Below are 13,944 nucleotides of genomic sequence, written 5' to 3' on the forward strand. Positions count from 1 at the left end.
GTAACACACATCCAGAAACAACAGCATAAAACAGAAAGTCTTAAATGCCCTAAGATATAGGCCATGTAAGCCAAGACCAGTCAGTGTTCAGAGGAAGTGAATCTTTCCAACCTAGTGAAACTGGCAAAGGCTTTATGGAGAAAATGATGCCTGGTGGAATCTTAAAGGAGGCTAGGTTCAAACAGCCTGAGAGAGTGAAGGTTTAGAACAGAGGAGTCTAGGCCCTCTGGAACTGCCAGGAAAGCCTGAGGCCATCTAGGCTGATAAAGGGATGGCCTGAATTCTATCTCTGACAACTGTCAGTCAAGCTTGCTTGGATTCCCAGGGACAGGTCAGTGACTAATTTGAAAAGACATTTCTTCAGCCTTTCAGCACATTTCTGACTGGTACCTGTTTCCTTACCTATAAAATGAACTTTACAGAAATGAAGGAACTACAAATATCTAAAATACCTAAATAAATATATATTTTTTAATATTTTTATTGACAGTGAAGATAGAATAAGAGAAAGTTGACACAGGGGTAGCAGTCAGATAGGAAATCATTTATAAGCATGAATACTGTAGGGGATTAGGGTTTAAGGATGGCAGCACTGAAGCACTAGGAAAATTTTGCATTTCCTGGTGGGATCTAAAGAAAAAGAAAGAGAAATTAATACTCATCATCCTAGGGCAGTGTATAAGGAGTAGATCTTTACCCAGGCCAGTGTGAGGATCTATCAGATGTAAATTTCTTTCTATCTGTGGCTGTTTGTACCTGGTGAAGCTCAGGCTGGTAAATAACTTAAGAGCATATGTTATCTACCATTAATCCTCTAAGGAGTTTCAGATGCTTAGATTTTTTCATTTGCATATTAGTTAATTTGGAACATCCTTTTTGATGCTCATGCATACACTTTCATATTAGATGGGTAGTAAAGTCTTAATGTCAGGCAGTGTCTGCTCCCAAATTTTAATTTTCTCTTTCCCTGTTCCCCTGAATCTGGATGCCCTGGTGAGTGAGTGTGTGTGTGTGTGTGTGTGTGTGTGTGTGTGTGTTTGTGTGTGTGTGTGTGTCTGTGTGTTGGGGTCAGGAGGAGAGAAGGTATAAATAAAGGAAGGTGACCATGTCACATATGCACTATTGGAAAACTGATCTTAAATTTCATTTAAACCCTAAGAACCACTTCCAATAACCAGAAAATAATTTTCATCTTATTAAAAAAATAGCTAAATCAAATTTAATGAGCCCTACAATTTTAAAGCAGTGTTCAGTTTGACTATGAGTGTTGATCAAATCCCAAACATAACTGAGTTATCAATTTCCTCGAATAATTTTTAAAAGCTCAGGTTTTGACCTTGAAACTAAAATACTTGACCTTTATTATGCCCCACCTCTAATTTGACTAATTGGTGACATAATAAAAACAACATACATGTAAGGTCTTTAAATGTTAGCACAAAGACCTTTCCTGCTCCTCCTACTTTCTAATTCCAGATATTGTGAATTCATGCAACAGACCTGTTTGAATCAGCACTTTTCAAAAAAAGAAACATTTTCAGAGCAACGAAGAGTGTTTTTAATTTAGCCTGATGAGCTGTATTTCAAACAGCTATGTAGATAGGAGGCTTAAGAGTAGATTGCTTGGGCTTCCCTGGTGGCGCAGTGGTTGAGAATCTGCCTGCCAATGCAGGGGACATGGGTTCGAGCCCTGATCTGGGAAGATCCCTACATGCCGCAGAGCAACTAGGCCCGTGAGCCACAGCTACTGAGCCTGTGCGACTGGAGCCTGTACTCTGCAATAAGAGAGGCCGCGATAGTGAGAGGCCCGCACACCGCGATGAAGAGTGGACCCCGCTTGCCACAACTAGAGAAAGCCCTTGCACAGAAACGAAGACCCAACACAGCCAAAAATAAATAAATTAATTAATTAAGTTTAAAAAAAATCAGCTATACTTCAATTTTAAAAAGTAAATTAAAAAAAAATAGAGTCATTTGCTTACACACACACACACACACAAACCTACCACTTTGATGATCACAAACCAAACCCTCATAATCACAAGGTTACAGGACTGAACTTCTTGGAAGACACGCCATCTAAGAACACACAACTTCACAGAGAAGTTTAATTACTACATTGTCTCATGGAGCTTACCCTCAACTCTGATAAGTAGATTTCATGTTAACTTTACAAACAGTGTCTAAACTATTACTGCTCAGGACTTTAAAATTGCTATATGTTTTCTCAAGGAATCAGTCCCAAAACGAAGAACCACCCCCCCCAAAAAAAAACAGTTTATAAGCTGATGTGGTGATGTCAAATACCAGATACCACGCAAAAATATCCAGTATGAATTTTCTTCTTCATGTGAAGGTCTAGTTCACTCACCTGAATAAACTGGCTTCTGATATACATTACATCATGTGTATGAGATCAGAATTTTCTTCCTTAGATATACTTAATGTAGAAATACTTGAAGCCTGTGTTTCTTTGAATAGCTGTAGTTACAATGATTTTAAAGTATGTGTGGCCATTTGGGTATTATTGAGTACAAAGTTTTAAAGCATTGGTTCTAAATTGTGAGTTGTTCCACATTAGACAAATCACTCCACACCTAGAAGCCTGATACTTGCTCTCGGGGACCAAATTGGTAACTCTTTATCCAGACACTTAGGCTTTCTCTTGATATCTGTGATTACCTTGGTGTCCAAGTAGGAATTGAAAGGTAGTTAAAAAAAAAATAGTAAAGGCAACACAGGAGACCTAAGAATCCAAGGAAGCTGATTGTTCTCTATCTTTTACAACTGTTAACAGATTGGAATTGTAGGTTTGTAATTTTTGGCAAGCATGCTTATTTTGTACTGACAGAAGTATTTGGCTTTGGAAAGTGTGTTTGGGTCAGGTAGACATACAACCCAGGCCATCCGTCACTGGGGTAATGTTAGGACTAGGAGAGTTTGGTAGGTCAAGGAGAACAGGAATTGCCCCAGGATATGTAGCAAAGAGAAGTCCCTGGATGAGCAGGTGTCTACGGTTGCAGGTACCCATGGCCCGAGTGCCCACAGTGACCGCAGGCCATTATCTCCTCCCCTACCCCGAGACATATATTTGCAAAATGCAGTGTGACCCAGACCTTCCCCACTGTGTTCCTTCCCACAATCACCTTGAAAAGTGGAAAGAGGTCCACTGCAGGTCTGGGCTGGCCTTGAACATTAAGATAGACCCTGAGCAGGTGGGCAATTCTAACCTGTGCTGTGCTGGGCAGTCCCAGAGATCTCACAAGACTTATGAGAGTGCGAGTCTCCCACAGTGGTCGGCTCACGCCATCCGCACTCCTCCAGCAGTGGCCATTCTGTTCTGATATATAGGACAGTACAGACTGGCCATGCAGTGGCCGTGATTCGGGAGACGAGGACAGATGACAATATGTCATTATTCCTGTCATGAATGAGCACAAACTTTCCTCTGTGGATTGTACTCAGTCAGTGTGAACGTCTAAGTCCCCAAGCTGTTCTTTGAGTCTGCCTACCATCACTCACATAGATTGTCTATGTACATATGCAAAAATCCTCCCTTGGAGAAGGTGGTCAGGCCAGATGCAGCGTTTCAGGAAGACTAAAGACAATTTGCTGTCACATGATGCTGCAGTGTTGCTAATTACTGAACAAGAGCACACAGATAAAAATACACTCCTTGTTTGAACTGGACCTTGAGCACTTGACTCCAAGTCCTCTGTCACTGCACTGACTTTCATTGAAACTATATAGCCTGGAAAGGTGGCAACCAGCTGATACATCTGCGATGTAACAGACACTATTAATAGTGAGGGTCAAATGTGACATTATCTAAAATATCTTTTCCTTCTCTTGGACCTGCAAGCTTTCCTTATGCTTAAAGCATGCTTGGCCTTTCATTTATATCCTGGTACTTTGGAGGACAAGCTCCTGATGTCATTTTCCAGACATTTTGGCTTGTGGTAAAATCCTTTCACCAGGTGCATTAACTGTTTCAAAGGCATTTGTTTTTGAACCACCTAGTTTCTTATCCAATGTGACAGATTTGTATTTTCACAGTTTATGAATTTATTATATACTTCTTCATGGTGATCTATGCCCATCCTGGCATCTAGTCACTCAAGCACAGGAGAATAAGGATTTGGCACTATTCCTTTGAAATGTAGACCCCTTTTATGTGTCTTGCGGCTGGGAGTCAGAGGGGGGCGTTCTTATGAATAGATGAAAGATGAATTAATTTAACAGAATGACTATTTAAAGATAAGTTCTTGCAGCCTACGCATAAAGCGGGCACTTCAGTCCCCAGTTTTGGAGCGTCTGAGGTGAGGAGGAATGCTGGAGCCCCGGCTGCTTCTTATTTGGCTCACCATGAAAACCTTCCCCCTCTGAAATGCCTGCTTTTTAGGTGTCACATAGTTCTTGCAGCTGAACCAGGCTTCCTCTAAATTGGCTGGTTTACATGCAAAATATTTTGTCAGATACACTTTAGCTTAGGGTACTTTCATTTCAATCTTTTAAGCTAAAACAAAAAAGACTTGCTTTCTTTTATTGAAATAGGGAGGGGCTCCCTGTAGGGCAAAGGGGGTCAGAATATTTCCTTTCCTCCATTGCTCAATGATTTTTCTTTCTAATTATCTTATGTTTTCAAGGTCTAGGCAATTTTATACATAAGAAACAAAAAAAACCCTGTTTTTGAAAAATTATGTTAGAAAGAAAGAAAAAAGCACATGCCTTTACAAAATCAAAACAAATATCTTAAACTGATTTTTTTCACATAACTTTTCAATCCTTTTCTAAGTGTAAACATTTAACTAAAATTTATTACATACGTATTTGAATTAACTCTTCACAGTGTTCAATTCTCAGAGTCTTGCTCTTAGGTAGGAGAAGCAACTCTTTAGCTATTGAAACATGCTGAGATCAATGAAAGGGGAGAACATGAGGAAAACAAGATCCATTAGCGAGTCTTCTTGTACACCCTTGTGATTTCCCTCCCTTCACTCACAGAGACTGACTCCCTCTACTCAGATAGGCACTTCCAGGAGAGGGATCCCCAAAACTCATAGACCTGTGATCCATTTTGACAGGAAATGCAGGAGGATGTGTATTTGTGGAAGCATACTGAAAACGTCTGCCCTACGGTTATCCCCAAGTTTCCAGGCTTCTAGAGCCACCCTTTTCTTTAACATCCAAACAAACTGAATCAATATCCCAATCCCAGTTCCCCTCGCCATATTTTCAACAGATTTCCCAGAGGGATTTGGTTTCCAGTTTCTCCCTTTCTCTGAATTCCTGTGCCTATGTGTCAGCCTACCCTCTTCCACATTCCCTCACCCACCTCTGGACAGCCCTGAGGGCTACCCCACAGCACAAAGCTAGGGGGCACTGCTCACTTTGTAGTGTATGTGAATGACGTCTTCTGGAGCACATCTAGGAGTAAATGGTGGCCCTGGCTTGGGCAACATAGCAGCTGCAGAAAAAAAAAAAATAATTCTTTTTTTTTCACTTGCAAAAGTACTGTTAACTCAAGATAGAGGTCTATGGGATGTGTTGGGCTAATTTTTGAGAGTAATTGGTGAGAGTAATCACATCCCAGGTAGGGAATCCTTTTAGGCTAGGTGGGGGGAGGGGAGCAACTCAATTTTCATAGCCAAACAGGCCCAGGTCATTAAGGTATGGTCTAGAAAAACAATTCTTGAAAAGAATTCTGCCTTCTTCCTAAGCCTTTGCCTTCAAATGCTAAAATGACAGATATTTTTATTGCCTTTACGGATGGTTTGCGGAGAAAGGAAGGAAGGATGAGTTGAGACCATAAGGATGATTTAGGACTATGGCAAAGCCCTAAACTGAAAGACTGAAATCCTTGAATTCATCTCCTATTTGCCACTTCACATTATATATTCAGCCTTTCCCAGGCTGAGAGTAAGGGAGAGATGCTTTCAGACGGTTGTATAGAAATAAGTTTTTCTTATCTATCCAATGTCAGCCAGTTGCTTACTCTATTGATTTGAAAATCTCCCTCCTGTGATAGGTCTTTCTTACGTTGCCAGTTAGCTTCTTTCTAATGTCCTGTCACCATTAAGATCCCCTGATTAAGGATTTATAACTGCAATCTCATTTTTATTATATATCTTCAGATGTGAAGTTTTCCCCTACCATGTAAATCTTCTCTCTTGAACATATTTAATTAAATGAGTGAAAAGTAAATAAATGTTCCTTTTATAATTGATTTATGAGAGCTTAATGCAATTCAAATCAAAGTCTTCAATTATCCTTCAGATAACTTCTTCATTGAATATGAAATTAATGTGGTACCATAAATTTTCTCTATGTTGTGTTAAGGGTCAGGTAAATTGAACAAAGGGCATCATGCATGGAAAAATTAGAAAATACTGTGTTTAGATATTACTATGTCCAAAATGGTTAAGCTGTCAGGAAAATCTACTCCTGGAAATAATATTAATTGGCTATTCCAAACTACCTTATAAAAGAACACAGTGGAACTAGAAGGATTGACCAGACACTGATCATTGAATTTAGGTAAATATTCAGAGGAAACATTACAGTCTGAAAAATAAAGTTTTACTTACACTTAAGAAATACAGATAAATAGACTACCTTTTTCATAAGAACCTTAGATAAATTTTTCTTTCCTATGATCTTAATAAAAAAACCACTTATATTACATACTGCATTTTCAGTTGCTTCTTGGAAAATAAGATTGAAATACTGTATATAATCTATACTCTTTAGAGAAAAAAATCATACGAAACAGGAATTTGAAAGTATCAGAAAAGACGGGACCGAATTGAAAAGCCAAGCGACAGAAGTAATAATGGAATGTTTTATTCAGTTGGAACAGTGCTGTCTTCATCCCAGTTTGACCCCATATGTGTTTCTTTTGAGTTCCCTTGTTGAACAGAACATGGTAGGCATTTCAGTGTGGTTCTGTAGAAGCAGTTGCCTGGGTGTCCTCTAAAAGACTGAGCAGGTTGGCCATGGAGGAGGTGAGCTATAAGTGCGAGAAAAGTGATTAGTGAAATCCACATATTTCAAACAAGATCTTTCACTACCTGTTTTGTAGAATGTCAAAAAGCTGCCTTATGTTGGAGAATATTCCCTGGCAGGGCTCTCTTCCCCTCCTGTGGGAAGGAGACCTAAGGATTGCTAAGTTATAGTTGCTGCTCTGTTAGGATATCCCATCAAGTTTCTGGTCAAAATGGCAGAAGGCAGAAGGCCAGGCTACGTTCATGTGGTAGGGAGCTGCCTCCTAATGTGCTTTAAGGGCTTTCTAAAGCAACTCTGTTGCTGAAAACCTCCCCTAAGAAAGAGCCTTAAGGCCCCACCATTATATTCATTCCTTTTGCATAAAGACAATTCTAACCAGATTCAGAAAGAGCCTCTTAGCTGCACATATTACCCAAGAGATATACGCACTAGTGACCTTCATTTGTGTAGTTTATCAGCTTCATTCCAGATCCTATTAGGATCCAGAGGGAGTGGGACACAAGACAAGTATATTTTGGTGGCAAGTGTTGAGTGGAGACAGAAAAGTCTGAGATGTGGTACACAGCTCAGATCTAAGAATCAAGCGTGGTCCCAGGCAGCCCAGCCCAGGGTAAGGATAGTGTGTTTCTAGAGGCGAGGGACATTAGGGCCTATTTTGAGAAATGGAGGGCATTTGAAAAGTGAAGTGAGGTGGTTGGTACCCAACATAAACTTGACCTACCCCACACTTTCGTAGTTAATACTGGCCTTGAGTAAGGAAGGGACCCTGTTTTGATGCACTCACTGATAATTGCCAAACAGGAAAACAAAAGCCCTCCCAGAAGTCTGGTTGCCTTGGGCCTCAGATGCTTCCTTGCATTTCATTGTTGAACAGGAATCTGCTGTCAGGAGCTTCTCTTCCTTGTCAGCAAAGAGGCAGTGCTTGCTGTTTTAATTGGCCACTGTTTTTTGGCCACATAATCTGCTGCAGTTGGAGATTTCATTAAAAACTTGCCTCATGTTATTTACTTGCTTTCAACAACAGTATTGAAGACAATAATAAAACAGAAGTGAAAGTGGGCCCTGCTGCTTCTCTGGGGTCACAGGCAAGGCACCTGCATTTCCTGTCCTGCTCAGAGTATCTGAGAAGTAGTGGTACACATCACTCAGCATATCTTATCTCCCTGCTTTCAGACCTAAAAAGGCCAGTGTGAAGAAAATTAAGCCAGGTGATAAACCACCACAAGAAGGGATAATTTTTTCAAGTTTTCTTATGTGGAGAAGGTAGAGGAAAATATTACAGGTAATTGGGTCAGGCTTCAGTAACCTGAAGGGTCATAAACAACCCCCTCCCACCACCAAAAAAAAAAGGACTGACACTGTCTGCAGGTTTAATAATGATACAAACACAAAAAGAAAGGACTGAACTACTTTTAAAGACTCTACAAGTTGCCTTGGAAAATAATTCAAAGCAGAAGGTAAAATAAATGAATCCTGTCCACTGGGCTGATTAAAGAGTAGTAATTGTATTGTCAATCCTGCCAGGAGTCAGATGCCCCTACAGAGTTCAGAATTAGAAGTGCTTGTAAGGCTCTTGATCTAGACAAATGGACGACAGACATCTGCCTGAAGGTGAAGAACTGTTTTACTAACTGTCTTGTGTGGTAATGGACAGAAACTGACAATGAAAATGGCTGACATGTAGGTTAAGAGGTCAGTCATCTGCCAAGACCTGTAGGCCTGGAGCATGATTTGAATGTTATACAGGAACACAAGGAAAGGCAACTGCGCATGTGTGATTGTGGGTGTGAACTTCACCGGTCCTGGGTCAGATCATTTATGTTGATGTTTCTTCCCATGTCACACTTCAAATCATGCCTCACTGCTGCCTGTTTCATCAGACCCAGTGCGTGTGTGCATAAGGATACGTAGAAGGTGGAGATTTTAGTTGGCCCTCGTTCTGATCATTAGTTCAGAGTTTTTTATTAGGAAACAGCCGCAACAATAACAAAAATGATCATAATTTTAAAAAAGGGAGGAGTATAAGAATATGTTGAAGGTTGTTTGTTATAATCATTAGATCTAACAGCAAAAGCAATAGAAAACAAAAAACTAGAGACCGACTAAATGTTCTTCAATACATTGAAATATTAGCTGCTAAATAAAATGAGGTGACCTATATGTTTTATGTGAAAAGATGTCCATAAGATGCTTTTAATTGTTAAAAAAGGAATTAATTTGGGAACAAGATGCATACCTTGATTCCATTTTTTGTTAAAAGGAAAAGAAATATTTTTTGATAAATGCAAGGAAGAGGATCTGGAAGAGTACACTCAAAGAAACACTTGAAGAATAGGTTTGATATGTAAGGTTTGGATTTTTATTTTTTAATGATGACTTCTCTACTACTTATATTTTTTAAATGAGTATATATTGGTTTATTAATTTTTAAAAGCCATCAATTTTTTATTTAAAAAGGAGGGAAATGGTGAAATAGAAAAAAGCAATAGATCTGAGAGGTATGGTTCAAAAATTTGCACTTTTGCATGCAGACCACCTCCTGTGCCAGGAATGGTTAATTTGATTGCAATTATTTAGTTTGTATTCAATTCTAGTGGTGAGTTAAGATTGATATTCTCTTTAGAATTTCCATGTGTGTAATTGTGTGTATGTAATTTCTGCTAACACATTGAGAGAAAAGAAGAGAAATTACCTAATCATTTCCACTTTTCTTCTTTCTTTTCTTCATTTTTGGGGGCCCTTATTACTCCTTTTTCCTTCCTTTCTCTTTTTTGACACAGTTTTTATTTGCACTCAAACATACTATATTAGTTATGAATCTTTTGATTATAAGAGATTATAATGAGCAGAAACCCAGCTCAAACTAGCTTATGCTGAAAAGAAAAGCTGAGTGGGAATTTTGTGATCATGTAATTAAGAAATCCGGGGGCTTAAATTTTTTCATCAAGACTTTCTTTCCTTTTACATCTCTCAGCACTACTTTTCTCTATATTGTCTTCATTCTCAGTCAGGCTGTCTTCTCAGGGTAGCAAAGATGGTAGCCACAACTGCCCAAGTCTTACATCGCTCTCAGAGCTAACAACCCCAAGAGAACAAGAAAGAATGCCTCTTTTTCAATAGCCCCAACCAATCCGCCCAGCCCTATGGCCAAGAGGGTGAGAGACTCTGATTGGCTAGTCTTGCGCCCATCCCTATGGCCAGGGAGGCAGGTCAAGTGATAAACACATCTATCAGCTGAGGAAGGGAGAGTTCCCAGAGGAAAAAGATAATAGCTGTTACAAGACAGGAGAAGGTCTGCCAAGTAGGCAAAAACAAGAGATATACACTAAACGTGGGATTTAAAATGTGTCACACTCCATATGAAGAAGTAATAGAGCCTGCCTCATCTTCTTGGTCTTCCTAAATTCTTGAAACTTTTTCCTCCTTAAGTTTCTATAAGTTCTTTTAAAAATCTCTCTCTGGATTGGGAGACAAGATTGCCTGTGTTCTTCTTCCCTTGTGTATCCTGTTATGAGCAAAAGGCTCTTGCTTTGGTTTACCCAACTGTCCTGTCATTTGCCTTCCAATGATTTATCTCAAAAGGAAGCTGGTAAAATGAAATATTCTGATTTTTAACGTACTTTATTTGAATGAGGGTGGGGAGAAATACACTGTTTCAGATGGGGTTTTTAAAAGCCTTGAGTCGGTGAGTTGTTGCATCAAAATAACTTGTGCTCTTTTCCCTGAGCCAGCAGTCCTTTAAAAAAAGCAGGTGTTCCGGATACTACAGATGACAAACAGCTTTATAACTTACACAAGGAAGAGCAGAGAACAGTGAACTTTTCTGCCAAGTGTTAAAGCCAAGGGCAAAATATTCCAAAATGGACTTCTCTGTAACCATTTCAAAACAGCGGAAGCCAGAGGATTAGTAAAACAGTAAGTGTACAGTGTGGTCACTTTGAAGCCTGACATATTAGTCAGTTTGCTAAGGGTGTACTTTTATGCGGATCTTTTCAAGGGAAAAGATTTTTCCTTTAGCCAAGTTTGAAGACACAATAGTTTTTTCTCTATCCTCAGCTCATGCTAAGCATCATAAACATCTGTTGCATAATCTACATGGAGTGGGGCTATTGTCATGAAGTTTGCAGGATACCCATTGGCTACCTTAGCTTATTGATTGTAAAGGTTTATTTCTGCTTGTTGAGTGGCTGTTTTAGAGGAAAGAAAGGGAGGTTGGGTATAGGTTTGGAAAATTATGCATGCTCCCTTTTTTAAAAAAAACAAGCAAAAAAATAAAAAATTAATAAAAAAATAAAAAAGTACAAGCAATCTGAAGGACAGTATATCCTGCAGCCCCTCAGTCACTGCGCATAAGGATAATGTAGTGTTTTGTTTTATTTTTTTATGCTCCCGGTTTCCTTCTTTGGGAACATCTATAGAGCACATCGATAATTTTTCTCCAATACTTATCAATGAGTTTTTCTACCAAGCATCAATTTTTCCAATACTGTGTAACTGTCACAACCATCTGTTACCTCCCACCGAAACCTGAAGCTGGCTAGCCACGCTCTGACGGCGCTGTCATCCATTTTGACAGAACGGTGTATGATGGATGTTAGGGAGCAGGTAGGATGGGGTGATTTTTCACATTCCCTAGAACCGAGCTGTCCAATAGAAATATAATGCAAGTGAAATATTCAATTTTAAGTTTTGAAGTAGGTGGATGAAAAAAGATTACAGGTGAAATTAATTTTCAATATATTACTTAATCTAATATATCCCAACATTATACAATTATTAATGGGATATTTTGCATTCTTTCTTCTGCACTAAGACTTTGAAATCCAGTGAGTCTGTTACACTCACAGCACATCTCAGTCTGGACTAGCCACGGTTTGAGTGCTTATAACGACCTCTGGCTAATGGCTACTCTATGGAACTGTGCAGCCCTGGAGGGACACTGCAGGCTATACTTAGAGCATTTGCTGTGGACCTGTTGTGCTTTTATAGAATATCACAGAGTTGTGAGTAGTTCAGTATGCTGTGAACAATAGAATTTTTTGTTTTGTTTTGTTTTTTTCAAAAATCCTCATTTCCTCAAATCTGTACCAAGATTCCAAGTTCTTTCCCCTGGTCAATGTAGCTACTAAAAACCATTGCCAAGGTCATGACAGGTTTTAGAAAATGTGGAAAGTTGAGGAGAAGCGTTCCAAATTTCTAGGTCACAACTCTTAAGTGAAATTCCATATTGGATAAAATGTTTAAAATGTATCTACCTGATTATTTATGATTCTCATAGAATTTTTCACCACCTCATGATTTTCTGCTACCTACTTGCTCTTAAATGTGTTTTGTGTTCTAGTCTCAATTCTCTAGTGTTTTGGAACAATTAATCTCCTTTCTACCTCGGCTACACATTCCCAATAGCATTGCTTGATCCTCACACCAGGGAGTATACTGTAGGAGGTTTTACTTTCTTTGAAGACTTGCTGTCTAGGGATTAGCACTATGCAGTGATACTGTTCTCATAGATGCTTTGTAAGCACTTTAATAAGTCAGCATTTCCACTTGTGTTTCCCGAATATATGGTTAATGGTGGCGTTGATGATTAGTTTTGTTTTTGTATGTGTGTGGTACCAGGCCAAGGGGTAGCTGACATATGGCCCTCCTTAAATCACTTAATTTTTTGAGAATGGCTCTGAACACTTTTGGTTTCTGCATGGTTGATGGAAGGATACTCAGCAGTCGGAGCTGGTTCCTCTGTCTGAATCTCTTCTCTCACTGTTCACATGGTTGTCCTCTTTTCTTTCTTCAAACTTCAGAGGCTTTCCCTGACCACCCAACATTATACTAGGTCCTCTCTTTCTTCCCCGCCCCCCCCACCCCCCCACCACCAGCAATCTGTTTTTGCCTTCATAGCTCTTTGCAACACGGATGTATACTTGTTTATTGACTACCTATAAGGTCAGTCTGGTGTCTCTGTTCTGTCCACTCCAATATATCCTAAACAATTAACACAGTGCCCAGTGCACAGCAAGCGCTCAAAAATATTTGCTGAATAAATGTGTAACCAAGTACTTTGCATTTTCCCAAGAACTGTATTTTTCCATTTATATCACTTTAATGGTAAACATATCAAAATCATATTGACAGCCCTAGAGTTAAATGCTGATGACAATTCTTTTGCTAAAAATGTTTCATTTAAAAAAATATTTCTTCTCCACCTGTTCCTGAATTGTTAGTCAAATCACCACTGGAGGTCTCAGTAGAATGTTAAATGCTGTTTACAAATGAAAGTTAAATATCAAACTAGAGGATAAAATATTTTTAAATCTTAAATTGTCAGAGAACCAATGGCAATACTAAAACATGAACTGAAAGGTTTTCTAAATGATATTCCCAATAATCTAAATGATTATAATAAAAGTGGGGTTGTGAACAACTATATACAGACCATATAGGAATCCAGGATGTACTATTATTGTAGTTTAAGGAGAAAAGAATTCTAGTGCTATTTAATGCCATGATGCAAGTAGAGAAATAGGGATATTTCCATCCAGCTAGGCAGCACTCAGCTTCAGAGTTCATTTTTTCCAGTGAATTCACCCAGGTGCCATAGGCTTTCTAGAGTACATTTATTTAACAAATATTTATTTAAACTTTTTAATGTGTTCAATTTTAAGTTTTCTTAGAATATTAGCTTATTTAATTCTCATAACAATCTTTTGGGTAGGCACTATTAACATCTGATTTTGTAGCTGTGGAAACTAAGGCCTGGCCACATGAAGTAACTTTGAAGTGGTAAGAAGGGAAGTTGGGATTTACACCCAAGGAGTCTGACTCCCAGATCAGTGTGCTTAACCTCTATACTGCAGGGCTGCCTTGGACTTGGAGTTTAAAAGCATTCAGTCTATCAACAATTACATCTTTCTCTATTCTTTCCACAAACCACCTTTAAAA

Source organism: Eschrichtius robustus, chromosome 2 (assembly GCF_028021215.1).
Source record: "Eschrichtius robustus isolate mEscRob2 chromosome 2, mEscRob2.pri, whole genome shotgun sequence".
Taxonomy (NCBI): domain Eukaryota; kingdom Metazoa; phylum Chordata; class Mammalia; order Artiodactyla; family Eschrichtiidae; genus Eschrichtius; species Eschrichtius robustus.